We start from the raw sequence: 22762 nt of genomic DNA, 5'->3' as shown, positions 1-22762 counted from the left end.
GAAATTTTAACTTATTGTACAGCTATTATTTTGTCTTTACTCTGCTGCTGCTGCTAAGTTGCTTCAGTCGTGTCTGACTCTGTGTGACCCCATAGACGGCAGCCCACCAGGCTCCCCCGTCCCTGGGATTCTCCAGGCAAGAATACTGGAGTGGGTTGCCATTTCTTTCTCCAATGCATGAAAGTGAAAAGTGAAAGTGAAGTCGCTCAGTAAGTGTCTGACTCTTCATGACCCCATGGACTGCAGCATACCGGGCTCCTCCGTCCATGGGATTTTCCAGGCAAGAGTACTGGAGTGGGGTGCCATTGGACAATTAAAAATTGCAGAAATAAAGGGAAGTCTAAGAGAAACTTCTAAAAGTTTCCTCCAATAAAAGACTACAATTATCAAAGAGTGGTGGGGAGGGCAGGGTAAACAATATTTTTTGAAACTAATTGCTGAAGCAAGCAAAAAAATCCCACTAATATTGCATTGTTAACTTTAATATGGCTAGGTAAATACAGGTGAAATCAGCTTAACTCCAGTTCTTCTTCCAGATACAGCCATGTGCTGTTGTGAGTAATAAGAAATGGAAATCTAAGCAAACTCTATACATGGAAAGGTGCATAGAGTCCATAGGAGGGATAAAAGCCCTCTAGTGTAAACCCTCATCCTGTCAAAAGTCCACAACAGCACTCAGATTTTTCAGTAGGAAAAGATTAAATACATGGCTAACCCAAATAGGAAGACTGTTAATGGTGGGCTTTTCTCCCTTTTTTTTTTTCAATGGTTGGTTCACCTGAATACAGGAAAATGCTTCCTGAATCTAAAGGATCTCTCTCCAAAGAGTTGATGAAGGATGGGGAAGCCTAGTGTACTGTATTTCATGGGGTTGCAAAGAGTTGGGCACAACGTAGTCATGGAATAAGACTATATATATAAATACATATATATACTCACATACACACATATGTATATACACAGATTGATATATATGGCAATTGCATGGCATAGATCTATTGATCTTACTGGATTTAATCAGAGCTTCAAACCTAACATTTCCCAACTTTTTCCTGAACACTGCCAGATGGTTTGGTAGACTAAGGCAATTGATAAGCAACACTGCTATGACTCAGCAGTAGAGAATCCACCTGCCAAAGCAGGAGATATAGGTTTGATCCCTGGTTTGGGAAGATTCCCTGGGGATGGAAATTACAACCCACTCCGGTATTCTTGCCTGGGAAATCTCAGGGACATAGAGGAGCCTGGCAGGGTACAGTTCATGAGATTGCAAAGAGCCAGACATGACTTAGTGACTAAAAAACAACAAGAGACTTATAAGTAGTTCATAGCAGAAAACAAGTCCAGAAGTTATTTCTATCACTCAGATATCAACAGTTTCAGCATATACTTTCAAACATGAAATAGATTAAGAACAAATTTCCATCATACTTTCAAAAGGGAAGGTTCTGAAAACCTTCCCCCTTCTCCCCCACGCCAAACAACAATCTTCATTACCTACTGAAATATTTTACTTCCATCAAAAAAGTGGGATTGAACCACAAAGAGGAACCTAGGATCAGGAATCAGAGGGTGAGAGGTAAGAAGAATTCTCTTAGTGATAATTAAGGGAAATAAAAGGATGAAAGATGTGTGCTAGCGATGTATCAATACAGATTGGAGCCAACGTATATAGAGAGGTACTCTTGCCTGGCAAATCCCATGGACGGAGGAGCCTGGTGGGCTGCAGTCCATGGGGTCGCTAGGAGTTGGACACGACTGAGCGACTTCACTTTCACTTTTCACTTTCATGCATTGGAGAAGGAAATGGCAACCCACTCCAGTGTTTTTGCCTGGAGAATCCCAGGGACGGGAGAGCCTGGTGGGCTGCTGTCTCTGGGGTTGAACAGAGTCGCACACAACTGAAGCGACTTAGCAGCAACTGAAACTCCAGTACTTTGGCCACGTCATGTGAAGAGTTGACTCATTGGAAAAGACTCTGATGCTGGGAGGGATTGGGGGCAAGAGGAGAAGGGGACGACAGAGGATGAAATGGCTGGATGGCATCACTGACTCGATGGACGTAAGTCTGGGTGAACTCTGGGAGTTGGTGATGGACAGGGAGGCCTGGCGTGCTGCGATTCATGGGGTCGCAAAGAGTCGGACATGACTGAGCGACTGATCTGATCTGAAGAAGATTAAATTGAGAGAATGACTGACAACAGATAACATAGAGAAAAACTAGAAAACTAGTAAAACAAAACAATTAGTTGGGAGAAGTTGTAAAAGAAAAATGTAATCATTTTACACTACATGGCTCAGCTTTAAATATTTACCTATTCATAATTACATGAAAAATGAATGTTGATCTAACTAAGAATTATAATTCCTGATATACCTAAGCTGATAATTACTGATATAAGCTGATATAACTAAGAATAAACTGGGTCCTAGATGGATGGGAAATATGTGGTTGGGGAAAGTGGTGGTGAAAACACTAAATCCTTATCATTTATAGTAAAAACAAACATTTTTTAAATGGAAGCATAAACCTAATGTTTTGTAAAAATATTTTTTTAATGTAATACTAAAAGATTTGATAGTGGTTGCCTCTAAGGAGGATATAGAGAGAATCCTTGGGACAGTAAAAAAAAAAAATAATAATTTCTGGTACATTCTTCTATAACAAATATGAAAAACATGATATCTAGATCTATCCATGTTGCTGCAAATGGCATTATTTCATTCTTATTTATGGCTGAGTAATATTCTATTATGTATATATACCACAGTGTTTTTATCCATTCATCTATTGATGGACACTTAGGTTGCTTTCATGGAGAAGGCAATGGCACCCCACTCCAGTACTCTTGCCTGGAAAATCCCATGGACGGAGGATCCTGGTAGGCTGCAGTCCATGTGGTCGCTAAGAGTCAGGCAAGACTGAGCGACTTCACTTTCACTTTTCACTTGCGTGCATTGGAGAAGGAAATGGCAACCCACTCCAGTGTTCTTGCCTGGAGAATCCCAGGAACGGCGGAGCCTGGTGGGCTGCCATCTATGGGGTCGCACAGAGTCAGACACGACTGAAGTGACTTAGCAGCAGCAGGTTGCTTTCAAGTCTTGATTATCATAAATAGTGTTGCTACGGACATTGGTGTGCATGTATCTTTCCAAATTATAGTTTTCTCCAGCTAGATGCCATGAATGCTACTGCTGAATCATATGGTAAAAATATTTTAGTTTTTTAAGGAACCTCCATACTGTTCTCCAAAGTGGACATATCAGTTTACATTGCCACCAGCAGTTGAGGAGTATTCCTTTTTTAACACAGCCTCTCCAGCATTTTTTATTTGCAGACTTTTGATGATGGACATCCTGACTGGTGTGAGGTGACAACTTCACCTCATATTTGCCTTCCTCTAATTTGCCTCACCTCTCATTTGCCTTCCTCTAATAATTAGCAATGTTGAGCATCTTTCCATGTGCCTGTTGGCCATCTGTATTTCTTTGGAGAAATATCTATCTATATCTTCCCACTTTATCATCGGGTTGTTTCTTTTTTGATGTTGAATTATGAGTTTTTGATATATTTTGGAAATTAAGCTCTTGTAAGTTGCATTCTTTGCAAATATTTTCTCCCATTCCTTAAGCTGTCTTTTTGTTTCCTTTGCTGTGCAAAAACTTTAGAGATTATCTTACTAAGCGAAGAAAGTCAGACAGAGAAAGACAAATATTGTATATTATCCCTTATGTGGAATCTAAAAAAATGATACAAATAAACTTATTTACAAAACACAAATATACTCTCTGATATAGAAAACAAATTTATGGTTACCAAAGGAGAAGGGGGGAATGAATAAATTAGGAGTTTGGGATTAAAATATACACATTTCTATATATAAAATAGGTAACCAAAGAGGACCTGCTTACAGCACAGGGAACCATATCAATATCTTGTAATACCTATAAAGGAAAAGAATCTAAACATATATATGACTGAATCATTTTACTCTATATCTGAATCTGTTAATAGCACAACATTGTAAATTAACTATTTCCATCAAAATGTATTAAACAAATACAAGACAGAAAAAATTGATACCAATGAAAGGAAAAAATAAATTTTACAAAAGAATTGGAGGAGAGACATTGGGTACCTTACTATAGGGTCTACTAGTTGATCCCATATTTCTAAAAACCTCTTCCTCCATGGTAATGGAATTTTTAGCTCAGCTCATAGGAGGCTAGAATAAAAACCGTATTTATCAGCCTTCCGTGCAAGTAGGTATAGCTACGTGACATCTCTAGTCAATGAGATGTAAGCTTATAGTGTCCTACAAGCATCTCAAAACCTTCCTTAAGAAAAGCATTTATGTGCTCTTTGCTCTCTGCTTCATCTTTATCCCTTCCTTAGCCTTCATTTCTCTCCCTATCCTGCAGCTGGGAACATGGTTGCACCTATCCAGGACCATAAACTTCAGTCTACTCACAACTGAGTAATAAAGACAGGAGGCACCTGTTCCCTGACACAGAAAGCACCCTCTCCTAGACCACTAACCTTCCAGAATAGTTAAACAAGAGTCATTTGGGGTTTCTCATACTCATAGTTGAAGTTAATCCTAACTGATAAGCACATTTTGCAATATTAATATTAAAATTAAAATTCAAGATAAAAAAATGAAAAGAATCAGACATTAGAATGAGGAAGAGAATATTGTGTCTCTTTTTTTTTAATTTTTCTGAGGGATCTCTACACTGTTTTCTTTTTTTTTTTTTTTTTATTTTTAAACTTTACAATATTGTATTGGTTCTGCCATATATCGAAATGAATCCGTCACAGGCATACATGTGTTCCCCATCCTGAACCCTCCTCCCTCCTCCCTCCCCATACCATCCCTCTGGGTCATCCCAGTGCACCAGCCCCAAGCATCCAGTATCGTGTATCGAATCTGGACTGGTGACTCGTTTCATATATGATATTATACATATTTCAATGCCATTCTCCCAAATCATCCCACCCTCTCCCTCTCCCACAGAGTCCAAAAGACTGTTCTATACATCAGTGTCTCTTTTTGCTGTCTCGTATATTGTGTCTCTTTTAAAATCAGAATTCTGGAGCCACTATGATCAGAAAGGTTATTAAGGTAAAATAAAAAGAAGTGTTCAAATATATATAGAAATATGATTAATAATACATTTCAGATTAGTGTGTTAAAGAATGACCAATAGATTGTTATTAAATATATACATATACAAATATGTATATTAAATATAGAAAGACTAAAAGCTTTTCTGGGGCTGAAAGAATGAAAATCATCTTGTACAGAAAAAGAAATGCAGTTTTTCATGAGGGTTTTGGGTACAGACACAGGAAAAACCTATTCCGAAGTTGACAGGAACCACTGTTTCTTCTGAGGTGATACAGCAACTGAAAAGTGTCAAAACAATACTCTGCGTAACTATCATTTTTGTACTAATGATGCCCCTGGACCACTTTGCTGCACTCATCTGTTACTGGGGATACACAATTTCTAAGCCATCCTTGTCTGGTGACAGCATCCAATCCAAATTAACCCAGCTTCTCCAGTCCCACCTCAGAAATAGTAACCAATTCATAACTGATCCCAGAGCCACTTACCTCCTCTTCATAATACTTATGTGAGAACTCAAAGCTTACAAAAGACATTTCTCTCCTCTCTCTCTGGTAAAAGGTAGCAATCCATGGTTCCTCTGGGGTGTCTCATCTCACTAGGTCAATAAATCTGATTCTGTTGAATTATAAGCTTGTTCCTGTGCTAGTCTCTGGCTGATTGGAGTTTAACAATATAATTATGTATGCAAAGTTGGAATTTTTTATATATAAAACAACTTTCCTTGAGATAAATTTCAGAGACTAAAAATGAAATATTTAATGAAGTGAAATCAGAAATGTACTAGAATAAAATTACATAATTATCAATGTAATATTTTAAGCAGGCGGATTTTTTTTTATCACTGATATCAGAGCTCCCAAAGAAAAATGTTTCTAGGTTTGATTAAATAAGCTTTTTAACTTTTATGTAATCAAAGAGAAAAATAATCAGGAAAATTAAAGGGCAAATGACAAATGGGAAAACATTTACAACATTTAAAGTATAAAAAAACTAAAAGGTCTCATTTATGAAAAGATTTTTCCAGTAAACTTTTAAAAATGCAAAAGTCAGCAATGACCACACTGGAAAAGGTCAGTTTTCATTTCCGTCCCAAAGAAGGGCAATGCCAGAAAATGTTCAAACTACCGCACAATTGCACTCATCTCACACGCTAGAAAAGTAATGCTCAAAATTTTCCAAGCCAGGCTTCAACAGTACATGAACCGTGAAATTCCAGATGTTCAAGCTGGATTTAGAAAAGGCAAAGGAACCAGAGATCAAATTGCCAATATCCATTGGATCATCAAAAAGCAAGAGAATTCCAGAAAAACGTCTACTTCTGCTTTATTGATTATGCCAAAGCCTTTGATTGTGTGGATCACAACAAAGTGGAAAATTCTTCAACAAATGGGAATACCAGACTACCTGAACTGCCTCCTGAGAAATCTGTATGCAGCTCAAGAAGCAACAGTTAGAACTGGACTGGAACAACAGACTGGTTCCAAATTAGGAAAGGAGCACATCAAAGCTGTATATTGTCATCCTGCTTATTTATATGCAGAGAATGTCATGTGAAATGCCGGGCTGGATGAAGCATAAGCTAGAATCAAAAATGTGGGGAGAAATATCAATAACCTCAGATATGCAGATGACACTACCCTTATGCCACAAAGTGAAGAGGAACTGTAATTCTCTGTAGAGCATTTTGATGAAGGTGAAAGAGGAGAGTGAAAATGCAGGCTTGAAGCTCAACATTCAGAAAACTAAGATCATGGCATCTGGTCCTATCACTTCATGCCAAGTAGATGGGGAAACAATGGAAACCGTGACAGACTTAATTTTCTTGGTCTCCAAAATCACTGCAGATGGTGACTGCATCTATGAAATTAAAAGACATTTGCTCCTTGGAAGAAAAGCTATGACAAACCTAGAGAGCATATTAAAAAGCACAGACATTACTTTGCTGACAAAGGTACTTCTAGTCAAAACTATGGTTCATCCAGTAGTCATGTATGGATGTGAGAGTTGGATCATAAAGAAGGCTGAGCACTGAAGAATTGATGTTTTTGAACTATGGTATTGGAGAAGACTCTTGAGAGTCCCTTGGGCAACAAGGAGATCAAATCAGTCAATCCTAAAGGAAATCAGTCCTGAATACTCATTGGAAGGACAGATGCTGAAGCTGAAGCTCTGATACTTTGGCCACCTGATGGGATGAGCCAACTCATTAGAAAAGACCCTGATGCTGGGAAAGATTGAAGGAAGGAGGAGAAGGGGACAACAGAGAACAAAATGGTTGGATGGTATCACCAATTCAATGGACATGAGTTTGAGCAAACTCTAGATGGTAAAGGACAGGGATGCCTGGCATGTTGCAGTCCATGGAGGTCATAAAGAGTCAGACACAATTGAGAGACTGAATGACAACAACATGCAACTCAATATCAGAAAAACAAACAGCCCAATCAAAAATGGGCAGAAGACCCGAACAGACATTTTTGCAAAGAAGACATAAAGATAGCTAATAAACACATGAAACAATGCTCAATATTGTTTATTTTTAGAGAAATGCAAATCAAAACTACAGTGAGGGATCACCTCACCCCAGTCAGAATGGCCATCATTTAAAAATCTACAAAAAATAAATGCTGGAGAGAATGTGAAGAAAAGGGACTCCTCCTACACTGTCATGGGGATTGTACATTGATACAGCCACTATGGAGAACAGTATGAAGATTCCTTAAAAAAACTATGAATAAAATCACCATATGATCCAGCAATCCCACTACTGGGCATCAGTTCATTTCAGTTCAGTTGCTTAGTCGTGTCCAATTCTTTGCAACCTCATGAACCAGGCCTCCCTGTCCATCACCAACTCCAGGAGTTTACTCAAACTCATGTCCTTTGAGTCACTGATGCCATCCAACCATCTCATCCTCTGTCATCCCCTTCTCCTCCCACTTTCAATCTTTCCCAGCATCAGGGTCTTTTCAAATGAATCAGTTTTTCACATCAGGTGGCCAAAGTATTAAAGTTTCAGCTTCAACATCAGTCCTTCCAATGAACATTCAGGACTGATTTCCTTTAGGATGGACTGGTTGGATCCCCTTGCAGTCCAAGGGACTCTCAAGAGTCTTCTCTAACATCACAGTTCAAAAGCATCAATTCTTCGGTGCTCAGCTTTCTTTATAGTCCAACTCCCACATCCATACGTGACCACTGGAAAAACCATAGCCTTGACTAGGAGCACCTTTGTTGGCAAAGTAATGTCTCTGCTTTTCAATATGCTGTCTAGGTTGGTCATAACTTTTCTTCCAAGGAGTAAGTGTCTTTTAATTTCATGACTGCAGTCACCATCTGCAGTGATTTTCGAGCCTAAGAAAATAAAGTCACCCACAGTTTCCACTGTTTCCCCATCTATTTGCCATGATGTGATGGGACCAGATGCCATGACCTTAGTTTTCTGAATATTGAGCTTTAAGCCAACTTTTTCACTCTCCTCTTTCACTTTCATCAAGAGGCTCTTTAGTTCTTCTTTGCTTTCTACCATAAGGGTGGTGTCACCTGCATATCTGGAGTTATTGATATTTCTCCCAGCAATCTTGATTCCAGATTGTGTTTCATCCAGCCCAATGTTTCTCATGATGTATTCTACATATAAATTAAATAAGCAGGGTGACAATATACTTGGTGTACTCCTTTCCCTATTTGGAACCAATCTGTTGTTCCAACTCCAGTTCTAACTGTTGCTTTCTGACTTGCATACAGATTTCTCAAGAGGCAGATTAGCTGGTCTGGTATTCCCAATTCTTAAAGAATTTTCCACTGTTTGTGGTGATCCCATAGTCAAAGATTTTGGCATAGTCAATAAAGCAGAAATAGATGTTTTTCTAGAATTCTCTCTCTCACTACTGGGCATATACCCTGAGAAAACCACAATTCTTAAAGGCCATGCACCCCAATGTTCATTGCAGCACTGTTTACAATAGACAGGACCTGGAAGCAACCTAGGTGTCCATTGATAGATGAATGGATAAAGAAGTGTGGTACATATGTAAAATGGAATATTACTCCACCATAAAAATGAACAAATTTGAGTCAGTTCCAGTGAGGTAGATGACCCTTGAACCTGTTATACAGAGTAAAGTAAGTCAGAAAGAGAAAAAACAAATATCATATACTAACTTATATATATGGAAACTAGAAAAATGGTATTGATGAACGTATTTTCCGGCAGGACTAGAGACACAGATACAGAGAACAGACTTACAGGTAGAGTGGGGGAAGAAGGGAGTGGGACGAAGTTAGAGAGTAGCATGGAACCATACACACTAACACATGTAAAATAGATAGCCAGTGGGAATTTGCTGTATGATGCAGAGCTCAGCCTGATGCTCTGTGATAACCTAGTAGGGTGGCAGGGCATGGAATGTGGGAGAGAGAGAGGTTCAGGAAGGATGGGGCATATCTATACCTATGGAGGATTCATGTTGATGTGTGGCAGAAACCAATACAATATTGTAAAGCAATTATCCTCCAATTAAAAATAAATTTTTAAAGAGTCACAAAAATTTTAAAAGTTATATTTATTAATATGGAAATGATACATTTTTAGTAGAAAAAATATTCAGAGGTTTTATCTATGAAATATTTGAAAAGATGTAATCCAAAGTGCTATTATAGTGGTTATTAGCTGTAAGATAGAATGCAGTTATTTTTCTTTTGTTTTTCTTCTATGCATTTCCTCAGTTTGTAAAATAACAAATGTGCACTTTTTTATTACATGCCAATTATTGATTCATTATTTTAATGAATGGAAACAGTAGCTTAAATCATATGCTTTTCCTTTAGAGTCAATTTGAATTTTTTCATTTTTTTTCCAGTTAAGTTACTTTAGGCTAATTATGTTTTCTGTGGGGATATTAAGATTAAACCAAGTAAGTAAATGTGACCAATACATTGAACAAGCAGTTTTCACGTGGTATAATTGCAAAGCAATTTCATTTTGTCCCTCACAGTCTCTTTAAATCTGATCAGTGGGTATTACCCCTACCTTGACAACTGGATAATATATTTTCTGGTTACTCTTAGTTACTCTTAGAAATCACACACACATACACACACACACATGTGTGCACACACGCACCCACACACACATCATATGTCAATTCAGTAATTAAGACAGTCCTGTCTCAGATAATAATCAAACTTTTGAGACTGACAGGCAGAACCTAAATACAGGAAAATTGATCTTTCCTCTCTCTTTCCATATTGTTATAGAGTTTCTATTTTCTCTCAGGTGGCTAATGGGAGAAATTTGCAGGTAGAAGAAAGAGAGAGGGGATGGGGCAGGAGGACAGGGAAGCTATTACCTAAGATCATTGGTGCTCTGTGAGCCTCCAGATTTTGAAGTTGCCCCTTTCTGGGAACACATTCAGGGTTTTCTCAGACACTAAGAAGATCCCCTTGTAGCTTCCTGGGATGCAGGCTACATTTCCCTCAGACTGAAGTTTTGCTACAGCTTTTCTTATGACCCTTGGGTTTTGGGGCAGAACACTCCTCAAAAAGTGTCTTTTGTTGGGGTCCCATTATCTCACATCATCTAACGGGTTCTAGGTCATGATGAGTAATACTCACCCAGGGATAGAGCATCCATTATCTTCTTGTTCAGCTGCAGGAAGCAGGAAGGATCTCATTCTAATATTCTGTCACATGTGGTTTTTATTTTTTCAACATATGTAAGTTGTTTATGAAGGGAGGTGATCTAGTTCATGGCTAATGGCAAATTGCCAGCTTGGGAATCATTGTCACTACCAATAATGTGAGAACATTTCACATTCTTTGTATTTTTAAACACTTTAGCCTGTGTTTCCCCCCACACTATGAAAAGTATCCTCAATCGAATTATCATTTATTTTATCTTTCTTCCAAATACCATTCTCACATTCTTTTCTTTAAATTGTAGACTCACGGATTTTGTAAATACTTATTTACCTTAATTCTTTCATGATACACCTCTCACTCCCCTTTCCAAAACTCACTTTGTATTTTCTTACAAAAACACCACATTGTCATAAGAAACAACGTCTTATACTTCCTAGGAGGAAGGTGCTAAAGCAGTTGGCCAGGATCCATGGGATTCATGGTCTTCCTTCACCAAATGGGAAAAGAAGGCAGATGACCATTTTAGTCTCCTTGCCAAATGGACCTCTGGGTAAATAGACTAATATTATTTTGCTAGGAGGTATAGACCTTATTTTTTAAGTGACCATAGAGGGATATCTTTAAGGATTACATACAATAAATGAAACCCAGTAAAAATGACATGGCTCTTTGGAGAATGTCACATAGGGTACAGAAAGCTGCTGAGTATTAAATTGAGACATTTCATAATTTAAACATGGCCTGCTACATGAGGAATCCAAGAGCCACCCTCTCAGACTTTGTCTGTTATCCTAGGCTGGAGGTGCACGTCTCCCATATGTTTCTTCGTGTGGGAAGAAAGGACCTAGGGAATCACTGTTAATGTCCTGGAACTCACTCTGCTTCATCTGAGCTTCTTGAATGCCTAATATTCTTACAATTATATAGTAAAATTTGATACTGAGTAAAACCTGAGTCCTATGAATCTAGTGACAATCTGATCCTGTGTATTGACTCATTTCTTCGACTTCTCTTTAAGAGGTTCATTTTAGATTGAACTAATAACAATGAACTCTTCCCAAGACTTTAGTGACTACCTCCAAAATATGTCATACTGATATATTCTTGACCTTGATTTCAACTTATTCATGACTGGAATTATATTTGTATTTTGGGAAAGGCATCTATAGTTTCCACTTTTATAGCTGCCTGATTATAAATGTTTCCAACATACATTTGATTTGTTATTCCTATAGTTGTTTAAATAATAAATGAGCTTCTCCTGATGGACTGTGTATGATATATCCATTTTTTTTGCAGGTTTGTGTCATCATCTTATATCTTTAGAATCATTTTAATTCTATTTGTTTTAATTTTCCCTTCATGAGTTTTGAATTTTATTTGATTTTTCTGGTATGAAGTCCTATATGCAAAGTCCTTTCCAATTTTTGCTTCTGTCTCTAGTCCAAATCTTACACTGTGCTCTTGTCTAGAGACCCTATTATATTACCTAGTTGGTATCCACGGCTACATCACTTTATTCTTCTCTCTTTAGTCTTCTTTTACCTGCCCTTTTAAGATGCTAATAATTTGGCTTTCTTTACCTAGGGAAAAAAATCACAGAGCTAATTTAATACAATTGATATCAGTATCCCTAACAACCATGGCAATGCCAAGTATATAAAGAATTGGCCTTCATTTTTTGGCTAGGTCTAATTATAAACAAATGCCCATTAGATATGAAGTAATTTCAAGAAACATCCGCAACACTGTTCAGGAAACTGGAAGGTACAGAGATGGTATTCTAATGGTTGTGATAAGGATTGTACTGTGGTACAATGCCAAAGGGAGAAATGAGAGATGTAGAAAGACACTGTGGTTGGAGCAAAGAGGAATTAATTTCTTTTTAGTTGTAAAAAATAAGAAAGTTGTAATATAAGAAGAATCACTTCCATAATGAGTCTTGATACATGGGATTGAGTAGTATATTAATAGTCAGAGAAATACAACAAACTGGAGACAGATAAATAGGTAAGAATATTAAATGGGATTTTTTTATAAGAAACTGACTCATGAAATTATTGAAACTGAGAAATCCCACATTGAAGCTGGAGACCCAAAAAACTGGTGATATAAATTCTAGTTTGAGTCTGTAGGCCTGAGTACCAAGAGTGTAAAGTGCCAGTCCAAGAGCAGGAAGCCATTGTCTCAACTCAACAGTCGTACAGAGAGAGAATTCACTTGCATTCTCTTTTTTATTCCATTTGAGTACTCAGTGGCTTGGATGGTGCCCACCTCCATTGGGGAGGTCAATCTACTTTCCTCAGTCCAGTAATCCAAGTACTAATCTCTTCCAGAAATACTCTACAGACACACCAAAAATAATGCTTGACTAAAATACCTGGGCATCTTCTGGGCCAGTCAAGTTAATACAAAAATTTAACCATTGTAAATAGAGTTCAAGGGTAGGATAGGGAAAGAGGAAGGGACAGAAAAAGCATGACAGATTAAGAGAGTAGCAGAAGCAGCTAGGAGAAAAAGACTGAATATTGAAGGGCTCTTGGGTCACTCTACTAAGGTTGTCCTAGGTTGTCACATGTATTGGTTCTTTTGAAACAGACTTCCCTGGTGGCTCTAACGGTAAAGCGTCTGCCTACAATGCGGGGACCCAGGTTTAATCCCTGGGTCGGGAAGATCTCTTGGAGAAGGAAATGGCAACCTACTCCAGTATTCTTGCCTGGAAAATCCCATAGACAGAAGAGCCTGGTAGGCTACAGTCCATGGGGTCGCAAAGAGTCAAACACGACTGACTGACTTCACTTTCACTTTTGTATATGACAAAGATTACAGAGTAAAGTAAAATGTTCTGAGTATTTGAAGTCCTCACTAAATGAAAAATTCTACCTGAGAAAGTGATCACTTCTCACCAGCTCTGCTGCCATCACTTTGCCGACAAAGGTCTGTATAGTCAAAGCTTTGGTTTTTCCAGGAGTTATGTATGGATGTGAGAGTTGGATCATGAAGCAGGCTGAGTGCTGAACTGATGCTTTTGAATTGTGGTGCCAGAAAAGATTCTTGAGAGTCCTTTGGACTGCAAGGAGGTTAAACCAGTCAATCCTAAAGCAGATCCACCCTGAGTATTCATTGGAAGGACTGATGCTGAAGCTGAAACTCCAAAACTTTGGCTACCTGATGTGAAGAGCTGACTCATTGGAAAAAGCCCTGATGCTGGGAAAGATGGAGGGCAGGAGGAGAAGGGGGACGACAGAAGATGAAATGGTTGGATGGCATCACCAACTCAATGGACATGTGTTTGAGCAAACTCTGGGAGATATGAAAGACAGGGAAGCCTGGTGTGCTGCCATTCATGGGGTGTCAAAGAGTCAGAAACAAGTTATCAACTGAACAACAACAACTGATGCCATCATCCTGGACAAATCCCCATCACCTCTCTCCTTGGTGTAGCTCTGAACTTGGGTCCCCATTTCTAACTTTGCTTCATTTACGACTCCCCAGGACAGCTGGAGTAATTCTGTTAAAACTCAGTGAGATCCTGCCATGTCACCTGTGCTCAAAATTCTTCATCTTTCTCAGAGTAAAGCCCAAGTCTCCCTTGTGCCCCTCAGTACATACGTCTGCCCTCCCCATCTCAAACCTCATCCCTGGTATTATGCCCTCCTTCACTCTTCGATGGCAGTGCTGGCCACCTTGCTGTTTCTTACTCACACCAGACTGAACCCTGCCTCAGGGATTTCGCAATTGCTGTCTCCACTTGTAGGCGTTCTTTCCCTAAGATGTGTGTGAGGCTCATCGCCTCACTTCCTTTAGGTCTTCACTCAAGTCAGTGTCTCAGTGGGGTCTTTCCTCAACACAGAATCTAAACTTTCAACTCTCATTCCCCACCCCTCAGTCACATTTCACATCACTCTTCTCTGCTTTTATTTTTATAACTTTTAACTAATTTAAAGTACTATGTATTTTATTTATTTACTTTACTCTGTGTCTCCTGGGGTAGAATGCAGACGCCATGAAGGCAGGGAATCTTGTCTGCTTTGGTTATTACTGTATCTGCCCAATACCTGGAACAGTTTCAGGCACAGTATGGATGCTAATAAATATGTCTTAGATGAATTAATGTTATTCTTTACAGAATCCCTATTGCTACATATTTTGTATGCTGAATTATGAATATAGTGTTTAAGTTTTCTATTCATTACACAGCATGGGAAATAATTATTCAAAAAAAATTCTAACTTTTGTATTTACAAGGTTTGCAGTGCTCCATGGTATTAAAAAATGTTTCAGAGCTGGAAACTATTTCTTGAAATTTAATTAAAATTTTAAAAATATTATAAGACAACAGATATTAAATATTAAAAGGCCGCAGATTTTTTTCTCCATCTTGTCTTCTGACTGGGGTGCTGATGCTATAACAATTAAGAACTTCATTAGCAACCAGATGGCTGAATGATCTCACTATGGACCTTTGAATTAATTTGCATTTTCATTATAACTCTGCTTCTAAATTGTATGTATTACATTTGGTCTTTTATGTTCTCTCCAAAGAATTAAGAGACTTATTTCACTGAAGAATAATATATCTTGAGAGATGGAACCTAAGTAGTATGTACATTCTAAATTTTAAAAAATCCATTACTAATTTATTTACAAAAGTAAAAACAAAACTGAGTTGTTTGCTTTATTTCATTGCCTCCTGCCATTCTTCCACATATCTCAATGAGAGAACCTCTCATATGGTAACCATTATTTGTTTACTAAGTAGATTTGGTGAAATTAAAAAAAAAAAGTCATTTGAAAGTTAGTTTTGTCTCTAGCTTTAATTTCTAAGCAGATCTCTTAATTTAAGAAAATCCTCTGAGAACGTCTCCTAACTCCTCTACCATCTTTACAACCAAAACCATATGAAGTACAAGACCAGGTGGTAGCTGCTACCTTGGGAAAAATATATTACAAGACCATTATGGCTTAGGGGTGATTGGACTTTCCAGTCCACTGTGCTAGAGCCATGGTCAGTGGGGAGGAAGTAGTGAATTAGAAAAGGAGACTTAGAGTTTCCTGGGAGGAAAACACTCAGGAAGAAGAAGAAAGGACATAATATCACCTTCTCCCACCATGCACACAAAGAAGATGAAGTTTGGAGTACAAAATGTTTATTAGGGATCAACTCTTAAGAGAGGAAGGAGGGGTAAGTAGGATTGGCCAGAGGAAAAGTTTGAACTGTGATTCAGGCCTGACAGTGCCCAGGCCAGTCTGGCACAGAGCCTGGAGGTGTGTTGCCTGTCAACCACCCATGTTAAAGTGAAATGGTTGGGCCTTTTTGTTCTGTTCCTTATTCTGTCACCAAGTGTGGCTACCCCTGGGGTGATGGTCCTTCTCACACTTTCTCTTGAGCCACTCACCCTGGGGAAACCAGCTATCATGTTGTGAGATAGCCCTCTAGAAAGGGTCACTTGTAAGGTACTGAAGGACCATGTCATTAAGCTTGGAAGTGACCCTCCAAATACCCCACATAGTAGAATCTTCAGACACAGGTGCAGCCCCAGGCAGCAGCTTGATACAACCTCATGAATGACCTTGAGCAAGAGGCACCCAGCTAAGCCATATATGAATTGATAGCCTACAAGAATCTGAGATAAATTCTTAAGCTTCTAAGTTTGGTGGATAACTTGATAGCAGCAATAGATAACTCATACAACTGTAACAAATCCTGAAGGCAGCTAGTCCTTTCCTGAAGGAGAATCTGAGTAGCACATCTTAATATCCATTATAGCCCTCTCCCCTTTTGTCCTATGTATCTGCTGCTGCTGCTGCTGCTAAGTCGCTTCAGTCATGTCCAACTCTGTGCGACCCCACAGACAGCAGCCCACCAGGCTCCCCCGTCCCTGGGATTCTCCAGGCAAGAACATTGGAGTGGATTGCCATTTCCTTCTCCAGTGCATAAAAGTGAAAAGTGAAAGTGAAGTCGCTCAGTCGTGTCCGACTCCTAGCGACCCCATGGACTATAGCCCACCAGGCTCCTCCGTCCATGGGATTTTCCAGGCAAGAGTACTGGAGTGGGGTGCCATTGCCTTCTCCGCCTATGTATCTACTTTTCTGTATATATTTAAGGGGCTGCTCCTCCAGGATTCTTGTGGGCCTGAAAATGGAGGTTAACAGAATTAATTCCAGCCCTGCTGCTGCAGTTGATCTTAGGGCCACAATTGCTTTCTTTCCCCTGTACTATTCTTTTTAGTTTTCTTGCACCATTACCACCACTTCTGCTGATTGTGGCTCATCTGGTAGCATTACCTAGAGTGTTGTTCTTCAGCCATCCAATCCCTTGGTCACCATGTTCTTCTTGTACCTGCATTGCTATATCTGTCTATTTACACTTAGCTTGGCAACAGAGTACCACAAGGTCCCAAACTGGGTCAGCTGGGTCCCATAGGTATCTCTTCTAGCCCCATTCTGTAACAGCAATTCTGTCTCTTCCTGATGATCTAATTCCTACCAAGATGATGATTCCTTTTCTTGCCCCAAATCCCTAGACAGACATCATAGCTTGTATGTTTTCCTCTGATAAAATTGTCACCCTTCTGTAGATAGGACTTTAAACCCTTCAGAGTTGTAGGGACAAGGAGCACAAAGTTCTCATGGATCTTTGATTATGATTTTAAGTTGGGCAATGAAGACTCAGTTGCCAACTGAATGTGGATAAATGATGGTCGTCCCCATGTTAGGGAGTCCCCTTAAGGGCATTCCCTTCTTTTTCATGTAAAAAAAGGGGGAAAAAAGGGAATCTGATAATTGGGATGCCTAAGTTCTTCATTCAGTTCTTCCCATAAAATTAGGCTGGGGTTGTTGCTGAGTAAAACATACAGAGGCTTGGCCATAAGAGAGAAATTTGGGATCCAATTTCAGCAACCACCAATTGGCCTCAGAAAACCTGGTAGCTGGTGCTAAATTTTGGGTTTGGGAACACTTAGAACACCATGAAGTCTATCCGGATCTAGGAATAATTCCTGTCCTGATATCTAATATCAGATGCCCTAAATATCAATCCTGAGTTTGGGAAAACAGCAATTTTGGGGGCAAGCTTTTGTCCCTTTAAGGCTAAAGCCTTAGCAAGTAGATGCTTTCTTCCTGGGAGGAGGCTTGAGAAGAGGAGCAAAAAAGCAAATCATCCACATGTTATAATGAAGTAACACTCTAGGGAACTTTATGTCATCCAGTTCAGCCTTTAGAATTTGCAAAAAAAAAAATAAGGACTATTAACAGCTTTGAGGCATTATTGTCCAGGTGAATTGTTTTTCTTCCCAGGTGAAAATAAAAAGGTATTGGCTAGCTTCATCAGCTGAAATACTAAAAAACACACTGCATAAATCAATTATAGTAAAGAATTTACTTCTGGTGGGAATGGATGTTAGTAATGTATGAGGGCTAGGAACAGCAGGGTGTTGAGGGATAACAATGCTGTTTACTGTTTATCGTTCAGAGGGCTTGAGTAAATCATCACCCTTGGCCTTTAGGTTTTCTCACTGGTAAAATGAGAATGTTACAGGGGCCAGTAAAAGGAATCATGAAGACTTGAAACTTGTAATCTTTTATTATGAGTTTTATGCCTTGAAGGGCTTCTTCACTTATAGGATATGGATTAATTCTGGGGAGAGGTTTGTGGGGTGTTTTTGAATTTTAATGGGAAGTGCACTCTGAGTTTTGCCAACATCTGTTGGAGATTTTGCCCATAAGGAAGTGGTAGGTGATTTATTAAGGTCAAATGATTAGTCTTTCCAGAATCTGCTCTAGTACCATCAGAGATGAAATAAATAAAAGATGTTGAAATGTCTTTTAATTCACCTGATTGTTTTCTTTGATAACTACTGTCAAAATCTAGAATTACTTCCCCCTTTTGGGAGAATGCCAATATTTTCCTCCCTCTAAAAAATCTTGATGTAATAAATGGATAAAGGCAGAGGAACTAAGGAGAAAAGGGTGTATATCTCCCAAAGAGCCTTAAAAAAAAGGAAATACATTCTGAGACAGGAACCTCTTGATGTTCATCAGAAATCCCAATTATTTGAAATGAGTTAGTACTATGAAACAGAGGCTGTTTTATAGTAGTAGAGTTGAGTACCAAGGGTGTGGTTCTAGTCAATTATACATAGAGGAGATTCATCCCCAATCAGGAGAAATGTTTCTCTAAACTGTTAAGAAGAAGGATTAGAAAGAACCCCTGTATTTTCTCAGAGCCCTTTCATTAAAAATTGGGAGGATACAGAAAAGGCTGGTTGGAGGGCTGAAGTTAACTAAACCTCTTAAATTTGTAACAATCTCTAACACCGTGGCTATTTGCTGTAATGGCATATACTAGGAGGATTTTGGTTTCATTTAGAAGCCTTCATTTACAGGAGTTGAAGATTAAGAATTTTATCTATCTTCCTTGGAGGTGGCACATTTAGAGTATTGTAGAATTGGCTTGCTCAATTAACTAAATCTGGAGTGGACATAATTTCCCATTTCATCCCAGTCCTTTTTATTAAAAGGGAAACATCCTGGTTGAGCCCATTAATAAAATGTTTGAAGCTACCCAGGTAGAATTAATGTCTTAAGGAAGATCAGAATTTTCATTAAAAACATTCTGAAATTGATTTTAATAATTATAGACAGATTAGTCAGATTTTTATGTGCAACATGAATTTTGTTCTAATCAACAGAATTTGGAAAGCCCCTAGAAATTGCTAGATGAAGTTGCCTAGAGACTGTCTAAGCCTAATCACATCATAAGTTAATTGGATGGTTTCCCAGTTTTAATTCTAGATACCTTTCAGAATTTTCCCCATGCTGATCCTGGCCTTCATTGACAGTCATATGAACTAGCTGATATAAGTCAGAGGAACTAGATTGATAAGTGCAAATGACATATTGAACTACTTGGAAAATCTGTGAGAATCTTTGATTACTTTGGGAGAATCTTTGATGGTGGTTTGCAGTTCAACTTTAGTCCAGGGAATATAAGAATTTAAGAGTCTAGCTTCTGGATCATCAGTTCAGTTCAGTTCAGTCGCTCAGTCGTGAAAGACTCTTTGCAACCCCATGAACTGCAGCACGCCAGGCCTCCCTGTCCATCACCAACTCCCGGATTTATCAGAAGGCTTAATTTTAAAGGAAGACATTCTGATAAGTTCAGAAGAAAAGAGAGTGGGGATAGTTTCAGTAAAAAGGGGAAACTTGGTGAAATAATTAGTGTGGGGACTTGAAGTTATAGTGGAGGCATGGGGGTAGAAGGGATGGAGAAGATGGAAAGGAGGGGAAATCTTGCTATGATGAGCTGAGTAAGAGAGACAAGATGGCACCAGAGGTAGAACCCAAGGGGGGAAAAAGCCATGGAAGAAGAGCCTGGGGCTTAAGGGGTCATTTTATCATTGTTTGCCTCAAACAGTTTTAAAATAGTGTTTTGCAGAGTGGTAGTCTTAGATTCCTGATGAGATTCAGTTCAGTTCAGTTCAGTCACTCAGTCATGTCCGACTCTTTGTGACCCCATGAACTGCAGCACACCAGGCCTCCCTGTCCATCACCAACTCCTGGAGTTCACTCAAACTCACGTCTATCGAGTCAGTGATGCCATCCAGCCATCTCATCCTCTGTTGTCCCCTTCTCCTCCTGCCCCCAATCCCTCCCAACATCAGAGTCTTTTCCAATGGGTCAACTCTTTGCATGAGGTAAGATTGAGAAACCTCCAATTACTATTTGAAATAAGCATTCCACTCAGTTCTGGAAATTTTTGAACTATATAATCCAATTCAGTTTTAAGGAAATTAAGCTCAGGGATTTCAGAAGTTCTCTATAATGGTATTCTAAACTGCCTTTGGTCAGGTTGGTCCATTTGGTTAGAAATGCACATAAGGAAGTATTGCAGTTCTTAAACATAAAACAGGCTGCAGTCCATGTGCCGGGGGAGCCCTCATTATATTTAGATAATTGGGATCCCATTCCCTAGAGGCCTTTCCTCTACAGTAAAGAACAATTTTGAAACAATTTAAGCAGCTTACAGCACAGTCAGCTCAGTTCAAACAGCTTGCAAGCCTGAATACCAGTCAGTTCAAAGGAAACAGCTTAGTTCTGGAAGAGCTAGGTCAAAGGCTTTTTCAACTAGTTTCCAAAGAATAGCCTTTCCAAAAGAGGGGTTGAATTGGCACAGTTTCATTTAAAGTAGCCCCTTTCCAAAGGAGCTAGGCTGAAGGCATTTTCAGCCAGCTTTAGTTGAAACGATCTGATCAGACTGAAGTCTCAAACTGTTTCTCACATACAGAACAAGGCCTTAGTAAGAAAGATGAAAGTTTTAAATCTTGAATAAAACCTAGAGGGCTTCAAATACAAGGAGATCATGGGATCAATTCCAAGGAAAAACATCTCTTCAAATTTCAAGGTCAGAGATAAAAACAGTGAGCAACAATGGACTCAATTGGGATACCACAACTGTTTGCTCACTAGCCCCAGAGCCACTGGGAGTCTTCTCCGGTCACACCAAAATCTTGACCTAAAACAACAGGTTGTCATATGTTACTCCAGGAAATATGCATGTATTCATGATCAGCAGAGAATTGCAGTTTGGGATCTGCAACCATGTTGAACCATATGCAAGTTCCCCCACAGCAAGGGAAGAAGAATGCTTTTTATAGAGAGGAAAAAGGAGTTAAGGAGCTGTAGAGAACAGTCTATGGCTTTTCACTGGCTGAGTCTTTCCCAGGAAAGAAGAGGATTCTTTCTTCTTCCTGTGTTGGACTCAGCTATCATCATGGAGCATGAGAGCTTCAAATTCTGGTCTTCTATATCTATTTAGTTGAGGTTTCTGTTTATTAATTATTTTTTTTAATAGGTTCCATACTTTGGCTCAAGCTTTTCATAATCTCTTATCTAGAGTGCTGGCTGAGGCCTTTGGACAAAAAAATAAAATAAAATCAAACCCATGCCTGGAATACATTGTTCTATTTAGTCCTATGAACATAAACTAATGGTCCCTCTCAGATGGAGATGGCTCGTGTAGTTAGATGCACTCCTTGAACAGTGCCATATCAGGGCTCCACACTCATGTCTACTGTTGACAGGTTGGAAATCCAGTAGCTCAACTGGCCTTGATAGGTGGGAGTCCATGGTGTTGGTGCATTCATGTTCTTTTCTGCCACTTCATTCTTCTGTTCCTCAGGCCAACACTGAGTTGACTGATAACAGTGGCTGGCTGACATTAATTGGTTGAGTTATTTTGCCTACTTGGTTGATTACTGCATCTTCTATGGTAGATATTTTTTAGTGAATATTGACTCATGATACTTAGATCTTCATACTTTATGCCCATTTACATATGCCTATCTCGTAGATAATCCACATGCTTAATCCAGTCTCCTACTGAAACTTAGTCTTTTTCTTTCCATATCCCTGAAGAGTTAGTTGGGCTTTTACCATTGTCTATAATTATGAGTGTGTTATAAACTCACTGATTTTATCCAAAATGAAAAAAAAAGGTACACTGAACCTAAACTGTCCATTTAGAGGATTTTCTTCCTCCTCTAGCTCATTATTTGAGATTCATCATACAGATGTAAGAATGAGCTGAGAAGGGACATGGTGTAACAGTGGTTGATTCCAATTCTGTTTGTGCTCTGTTGCAGATCTACAATTTTCACTATAAAGGATTGTTTCTGAGTTCACAGTACTTTATCATTGGTAAGTCTTATAGGACTCAACTCATGATGGACAGTTTAGCCATATGTTCATTTTGTGATTCATGGTCAGATATTCCATTTTTACTGAAGTCCAGTAACACACCAGGAATTATTTTTCAAAAGATGTATAATTTTATACTGCAAGTGGCAATACCTTGCCCTCAAACTTCAAGAGACCCACTTTATGAATCTTTAATTGGAACTTGCCATATGTTATGTCTTCCCACCAGTGGTACCTCCCACACCACAAGGTGGACCAGATCATATGGTCCAAGTGTGAGGGCT

The sequence above is a fragment of the Bos indicus x Bos taurus genome, chromosome 2 (genome assembly GCF_003369695.1).
Source record: "Bos indicus x Bos taurus breed Angus x Brahman F1 hybrid chromosome 2, Bos_hybrid_MaternalHap_v2.0, whole genome shotgun sequence".
NCBI lineage: Eukaryota > Metazoa > Chordata > Mammalia > Artiodactyla > Bovidae > Bos > Bos indicus x Bos taurus.
Note: the sequence above shows the minus strand (reverse complement) of the source record.